Source organism: Triticum aestivum, chromosome 5B (assembly GCF_018294505.1).
Source record: "Triticum aestivum cultivar Chinese Spring chromosome 5B, IWGSC CS RefSeq v2.1, whole genome shotgun sequence".
In the NCBI taxonomy this organism is placed as follows: Eukaryota; Viridiplantae; Streptophyta; class Magnoliopsida; order Poales; family Poaceae; genus Triticum; species Triticum aestivum.
In genome coordinates this window covers 644502282-644510648 of record NC_057807.1, presented here as the reverse complement: position 1 = coordinate 644510648, position 8367 = coordinate 644502282, and positions in this window count along the sequence as shown.

Genomic DNA, 8367 nt, shown 5'->3' with positions numbered 1-8367 from the left:
AGGAGGAGGACCTCTCCGCGCGTGAGGTGAAGCTTACTGCAACGCTCTGTGGCAAGGATGAGGAGCTCGAGGCCCTTGTCGTGCGTCAGACCCGCGAACTGGAGCAGAGGCATAAGGAGGCACTCGATGCCCAAGCTCTAGCCCATGCCGGCAAGGTGAAGGAGCTGGAAGCAGGGTGGGATGAATTGAAGGAGCATGCCCTCAGGCTGTCCGGCGAGAAGGACCCGCTCAACCACGCCTTGGTCGAGGCACATGGAGCGGTCATCAGTAGGACTGGGGAGCTCTCTGACACGCGGAACTCCGTCAGAGACCTCAAGCTAAAGCTGGAGGGCCTCGAGAAGATGCTGTCGGAGTGCAGAGCTCGGGAGGAGACCCTGACCAGGAGCCTCGAGGAGGAGAAGTAGCTGCAGGCAAACGAGGCCGCCTCCCACCAGGAATATGTGGTGGGCGAGAACAGGTGGATCAGCCATCTGGAGGTCGTCGCCGGCAGGGTCACCTTGCAATTGGCCACCATGGGATGCCAAATGTGAGGTACGCCCCCGAGCGCGGCGGGACCGTCAACACCAAGCTGACCCAGTTCTTCGAGGGCGTCCTTGGAGCCTTGGGCTATCTTCAGTCCAACAGAACGGCCACGCTGGCCGAGGAGGCCCGGCAACTTTGCCGGAGGGTCGTGACCAAGGTCCTCACCAAGGTGGCGCACTAGAATCCCAACCTCGACTTCGCGGCCTCGATGAAGAGCTTGCCGGATGGTGTTGACCTCACGGTGCTCAAAGAGCGCATCAAGCCCATCACCGACGGCATTGACGAAATCAAGAGGGTGGAAGGCCTGCGCCGGGATTAAGCATCCCGTCCCTCTTCGCCGCTGCAGGTTCCCGATCAAGATAGGTTTTATCTTTAGTTAGAACCGCAGCTATGACGTGATGTAATATAACTTTTAAAGTACTCTTAACTTTCATGCATGTTATTCCCCCGTTCAATTCTTCTTTGTATGTGCGTCCCTCTCGATCAGGTAGGCTTACCGGCACGGAAGCCCTTAGCGGTGTTTTGGGGACGGATCCCCCAGGCCTGCCGAGTGCACGTGCTGCCGGACGAGCCACCTTTCCGTTCCAAATGCGGCCGCTCGGACTATCGAGCTTGACTCGAATCAGAACTAAGGGCGTTGTTGGTCGTGGAAGGTTACTCTGCCACTCCTGACGCAACCATTTGAGCTGTCGAGCGGGCTCGAAACAGGACAAGGGCATTGCCGATTGTGGGAGGGCCCCTTGGTGTGCAGGTTTCCCATACAAAGACGTGACATCTCCGGTGGAAAATAACATCAAATAAGAAGGGTTGTACGAACAAGGGTTCAATGCAACTTATCTTCTGTCTGCCGTCGCTCGAGCGTAGATCTTCTGGCCTCCTTTCTCCTCCCAGGGTCACGAAGGCGAAGGAGCGCCGGGCTAACTGCTAGAGCCGATTCTCACAACTGCGCCCCCTACCTGGCGCGCCAAAGATGTCGGTGCGAGGACGACACCTACGGGATCACGAGAATCCCTACTACGGTTGCGAGGCGCGAGGTTGTGAGGAGGGCGGATCAAACAGGTAGCACACGAGTTCTTTATCCAAGTTCGGGTCGCGAGGATGCGTAAAACCCTACTCCTGTCTTGGTGATTTGTTTATCTGAGTTCTTGAGCTAGCAATGGGGCGTCCAGAGCTCCAAAAAGCCGAATCCCCCTCCTGGTCGCCCTGGGCCTCCTTTTATAGGGAAAGGGGCCGCCACAGTGGCACATAGGAGGTGGAAAGGGCACAGTGATACGAGTTTATCCCTCGCATTACGTGACAAGGCACATTTAATGCCATCAAAGTGTGATTTCCTTAGGTAACACCGATACTACTGCAATGCTTCCTTGAAAAGCACATGCAAGCTTTGCTCATCATGACTATCCAGATTAACCCTCGCCTAGTTACAACAATGTAATGTAAATCATTGATGTGTTCAATCATCAGAAAAAGGAAAATAATAACCATGAATAATAGCACTTACACGTAAGTTGGACAGGAAGATGTGAAAATGGTGTTTGTCTTCACTATAATCTTCCCATGATGGGAATATATGCACGTAGTCCCTAACAACATTGAAAGCATTGTCTTTTAAATTGGGAATAAATGGAATGGGGTTCCAATATGCAGGAATTAGCCGTCTCTGCAGTTGGGATAGGTCTTCGGCTGGTGGACTTGCTGTACTTTTTGCTGGAGTGGGATTTTTCTGTGGTACGGCTGGTGCTATGGCAAATGAAATCGGTTTACCTTTTCCTGGAGTGCAGGTTCTGTGTGGTGGGGCTAGTGGTGTGGCCAGTGAAGTATGGGTACAGTCTGCTAGAGTCGGTCCTACGTTTTGTGTCACTGGTTGTATAGCCAATATAAGTAGGGTGCTGTCTGATTTCTCCGGCACCACCATGTTTTTCAAGGACTTTGCTGGTGCTCCTTCAGGTTCGGCAATCACCCTCTTCCTGTTTGATGTCTGATGCACAAGAACAACATTTGAGTGAAAAAACATGGTATGATGACAGATGGAATATGTATTGATAATGGATGGGCATGGCATCTCGAGTTATATGATGAGTAAACTAAGCAGATGGCGGTGCAACAAAGTAGAAGAAATGCAAGACAACATATGCAAGATACACACAATCAATAAAACCTTGCCAAATTAGAACAGGCACCTTGATGGGTGAACAGGACAGGCCATCTGCCTTTGACTCCTCGAGGTTAGAATAGTCATTTGGATGATATTCTAAACAAGAATCAATAGGTGAGGAGCATATGAGTTTCATTGCATCCAGAATGGCACTCAATGCCTTGGTGCCAATTTTGTAAGTCATTGCAGTGTTTGGCTTCAAGAGTGGATTGCTGCTAGTGTGATACAAAGCAGCTACATAGATCATAGTGTAGATATAACGGGGAAAACCATAAGCATCAGAGTAAAATCAGCAAAGTGGAACTTGCTGGAATATATGTGCTTGTACTGCCGGTACGGCTAGAAAGGCTTCAGATACCAGTTCTCTTCAACTGAAGGTGCGGTACTATTAATATCAGCGTAACTCTCAAAGGCGACACAGCTCCCCGCATTTCCTTGCTATTCTTATAGGATTCAAGTGGGCAGGTCACTACAAATCCTATTCCTATATTTACAAAATCCTACGAATCAAAGAGGCTCAAAGTGTCCATCACAACCGACCCTATAGACCTCTACACTGCAAATGTCCCTGCTCATCTTCAGTACAAGGAACATACTGTACTACTATCATACACCCTCCGTTCCAAAATATAGGTCTTGGTAGAGATTTCCACTATGGATCACATACAGATGTATCCAGATACATTTTAGAGTGTAGATTCACTCATTTTGCTCCATATGTAGTGTTGGTGCGAGGACGACACCTATGGGATCACGAGAATCCCTACTACGGTTGCGAGGCGTGGGGTTGTGAGGAGGGTGGATCAAACAGGTAGCACACGAGTTCTTTATCCAGGTTCGGGCCGCGAGGATGTATAAAACCCTACTCCTATCTTGGTGATTTGTTTATCTGTGTTCTTGAGCTAGCAATGGGGCGTCCAGAGCTCCAAAAAGCCGAATCCCCCTCCTGGTCACCCTGGGCCTCCTTTTATAGGGAAAGGGGCCGCCACATTGGCACACAGGAGGTGGAAAGGGCACAGTGATACGCGTTTATCCCTCGCATTTCGTGACAAGGTGCATTTAATGCATCGTGCTTAGGTGTCCCTACTTTATCGGGGGCGGGGGAGAGCCCAGTCTTGTCCGTCGCCGATCGCGTTTACACGCGCCCTGGCCAGTGGTGCCTGTGGTGCCATGTAGGCAGGCAGGTAGCTGAGGTGGCGCAGCGGTCGGCCTCCACGAAGATTTGCTTGCCGCCACGCAGGTGCTTGCCCAACTGGTTGGGTCAGCAGTCGCATGCGAACGGCGGTGGAGGTTTTGGAATTGGCGTGGGCCTGATGGTGGCCCTACGGGTGCCTTTAGCAAGGGCCTCACCGCAGCCCCGGCAAGAGTCTTGTCGGGGCCCCGACAAGAGTCTTGTCGGGGCCCCGACAAGGGTCTTGCCATGGCGCCTGCTATCATCCCCGGCAAGGCTCCTGCCGGTGGTCTTGTGGTCCTCCTTGGCTGGGATCCCGCCAGGGGTTGTCATCTTCTATAGTGTGAATTTGATCTTGAATGTCTTCACAAAGATCTGCATGCCACCACGGGGATGTCTCCCGAATCCTTGCCCCATGGGGGCAGTGGACTCAAGGGTGAATCGCTCCGTAGGTGTGGGGCGAGCTGCCACGGCAAGGGCCTTGCCGGGTTTGCTAAAACCGCCCCCGGCAAGGATCTTGCCGGGGGAGTCCGCTTCATCCTCTTTGCTCTTTGTGGTCTTAGTCTTGGCGTCGTTCTGCTCTTTCCGAGCTTCGGTCTTACCTTGGCTTACCTCCCTTGCCTTGCTTGGCGTGGTGGCGTCCATGGCTCGAACTACCCGTGCACAGTTATAGGGGTACGAAAAGTGTACCCCTCTTTTTGTACACCGACATGTAGTCCATGGTGTAATCTATACAAAGACTTGTATTTAGGAATGGAGAGAGTGCATATTAAAGAAGAACGGAAGAGGAACGTGGTAAAGAAGAGCAAGCAGATTTTGGATAATAAAATGTTGGTTGCGCAGTGCCCACACATGATGAACCAGAGCACATTAAGAACGCAACTCCCAGCTGTCTCTCGACCATTTCAGGTGGTTGGATGAAGATCCTACGTCTCCTAACCCTTCTTCTTCCTCGTCTCTGATTCTTCACATACAGAACACCGCACGGGCCGCCGGTCGGACCACCGCCCCCATCGCATGTGTTCCTCTGCCACCCCCACCCCCACCCGGGTCTAGTTCTCTTTGTTCGGCGAGGCCCCACAACCACCCGAGCCCCTTCGTTCGCACCGGCCAACTCCGGCGAGCTCTATAAAATCGACTGACCCAATTTTGAAATTTAGTCTACTGTGATTTAACTAGTGTGGAATATAAATGGGGAAAACCATAAGCATTGGGAGTGTAGTGTTGAGCGTGCCATGGCGGATCTGAAGGTGCAAACCAGACAAAGGCAACTTCGCAACCAAGATAAGAAATCAGAGTAAAGCAGTTGCGATCTATTTTCTTGCTACGATAAATAAGTTGAGCATATACGAAAGAGTACCGCCTCTGGTGCGGCACTGTGTATGCATCTGCTGAGAATTTGACGGTGCTGCGGTAGCGATGGCTGTCGGCGGCGTGGAAGCAGATCTAGGAGGGTAGACGGTGGTGGAGGGGCGCGGTGGACGAAACGGTCGTAGGAGCGGCACCGGCAAGGTGGACGACGGTGGGGATGAAGCGAGAGGAAGGGATGCAAGGATCCCGGTCTGAAGCCGTGGATGAGAGAGGTCGATCTCTTGTAATGGATGACGGCGTCGGGGTATCAGCTCTGGCATGTTAGAGGAGGACGACGGTGGATGGGGTGGCGGACGTCAGGGGATGGAGGAGGCTGGGGTGGAGAGGGTGTTTTGGCGCCCACGGAGTACGAATGGGGAAAAGGGATGTAGAGAGGAAGGGGGGAACCATGTATTCAGGGCGCACTTGTCTCAAATGCGAGGAAATTTACAAACTTCGCCCCCGTTTCAAATTTTCTACATCACAACAATATTAGTCGGTTGGGGATAGGATGGTAATCTCGCATACACCAAATATTTGCCGACAAGAGTTGTTTTTGGCGCCCATCGTGTATGAATATGAATCAGGGAGGGAGTCGATTTCGGCCGAGGACACACTGTGTTTTGGCGCCCACCGTGTATGAATCCGGGTGAGAGGCGGTTACGTCACGTTTGGGTGAAATTACAAACCTACCCTATCAAAACTTATAGAAATCCAGCAGATAGGCTTTGCATGGCAGGGATAGGTAGTAGTAATTTCCATCTCGCAGATTTTGGTTTTGGGCGGTTACTCCGACTTTCCCCTCTTCGTTCAAATTTTGCAGAGTGCACGTTTACCGTGCCAACTCAATTCGAATCCCGTCAGTATTCTATTTTTTCGGGCGGGATCCATTTTCAATTGGAATTACATTCTATATACATCATTTTTTTATATATACTTCCAAAAGCACAACACCATTTATACATAAATATGGTTTACAAATGGCATGATATCAAATTCATAAGGTTGTATCCATCAATTTGGATTTTCAAATATTTGAAACCACTTTATGTTGAAATCCAATGTATGCATTCCTCGCTAACTGTCTCCTATTAATGTGTGTTTCATGCGTTTTTTTACTTCTCAAACATGTATAATGTGTTTCACACACGCAACATATAGTGTAATCCTGTTTAGACATTAATTGCATATAAACCATGCATTGTTTGTAATTAAAGAATCTAAGGATCACCAATATTGATAAACTATATAACATTTCACGTGTGCCCAAATTCAAATGAATATGCATGTTTGATACACCAATTTGTGTTATGATATTATCGATGTCGTGATCTCCAGTTTAAATATTTGAATCCCCTTTAATCCAGATATTCATCTCATATAGCTATCACTCATGCTTATATAGGACTATCTCTTTGGACCTATACGCGTTCATCGTCTCTCAGGTATCTCTCGTGCTACCTGTATGTCAACAATGATCTTTTATCTTCGTAACACACTGACGGTACTCTCTTCCTTGACCTTCATTACTCTATCTCTCTCTAAGTATATCTCGCTCCCTGCTATGTGTCTCTAACTATGATTCTCCATGTGGAATCTCTTTCTCTCACACAAACACAAAACTTTGTCTCCCGGGGTCTCATTTCTCTCTACTATTCCCATGTGTGCCACTCGCACACCCCTCATACAGAGATGTCTTTCGCTACTTAGATATGAGAACCTATGACTCTTCCTCTTAAATATCTCTTTCTTACACACAAACACAAACTCTGTCTCCCAGGGTCTCATATTTCTCCATTGTTCTCTTGTATGTCGCTCACACACACTCTCTCTCCCTAGAGATATCTTGCGTTCCCTCATATATCTCTCTAGCTATCACTCTCGTTGTGAAATATCTTTCTCTCCCGCAAACACAAAACTCCGTCTCTCGGGATCTCATTTCTCTCTGCTATCTGTTTGTATGTGACTCACATGCACCCTCTCTCTATCTCTCTCACACCCACACACATAACTCAACCTTCTGATCCACTCGACTCCTATCTCTAACGCACACTAGATAGCATCTTTATCTTTCTATTTATCTGTTTCTCCATCAACCTTCTTTCTCGCCCTCACTCTTGATTCCTATCACACACACTACATATGTTTCTCTCTACATGTAGTCAAGTGCCCTCTCACACACATATATAACTTCACCCTCTGAACCACCCGACGGTCATCTCCAACACCCAAACTAGCGGACGTCCCTCTAGCTAGCATCTCCATCTCTGTATCTATCTGTAGTTTCTCCGTCAACATTTCTTTCTCGCACGGAGTCTTGCTTCCTATCACCCACACTATATATGTCTCTCCATACATATGCATTTATAGGTTGATCTCTTTTGCACAATCATTGTGCCTCACTCCCTCTGCTCGCCATAGATGCATGCTCCAGCCCACGCCACTATCTCTTATAGACAAAAACACATGCTCAATTGTCGGGCCTTCTTCCCTGCATTCTCACATGCATGCATGTTGTCATACCGATCCGTCTCTCCCATGTCGTTGATCTTATGACTTATGTCTTCTTTCTTTTATCTCGATCATGCGCGCGTGCACACACACGCATCCCACGTATACATGTATACCTCTCACACATGCACGTTCAAGGTCTCTATGCCTCCATACGTAGTTAATTACCTTCAATCCCAACACCACATCAAATCGTTCTCCTCTTGTGTGCACATAACTTCCGCCTGGATGGGTAAAATACACACTCACACTTAACAATGTCCTTCTAGCTACCCCCCTCCTCTCACTCTTCCCCTATATCCCCGAAACCAATAAGACCATCCCTTTGTTTAATTCCCGCCTACATGCACCATCGATATATAGTAGTCTTCCTTGGTGTCTCTCGAACAAACACGTTCTCTCGATGTTGACTCGTCTCACGCGCACACACCTTCTCTTCCCTCTCTACGGACATTTTCTCTCTCGCACCCCATCGTTGATGACCTCTGCCATACACATCACCTCTCTATGATGAAGCCTTGCACACTTAAATTACATTCGCCATAGAGGACCCGCAACACACACACACACACACAAACACAGACACACACACACACGTGCGCACCCCCCACACACATTAAGACTCCATCTCTCTCTCTCACATACACACACAAACACA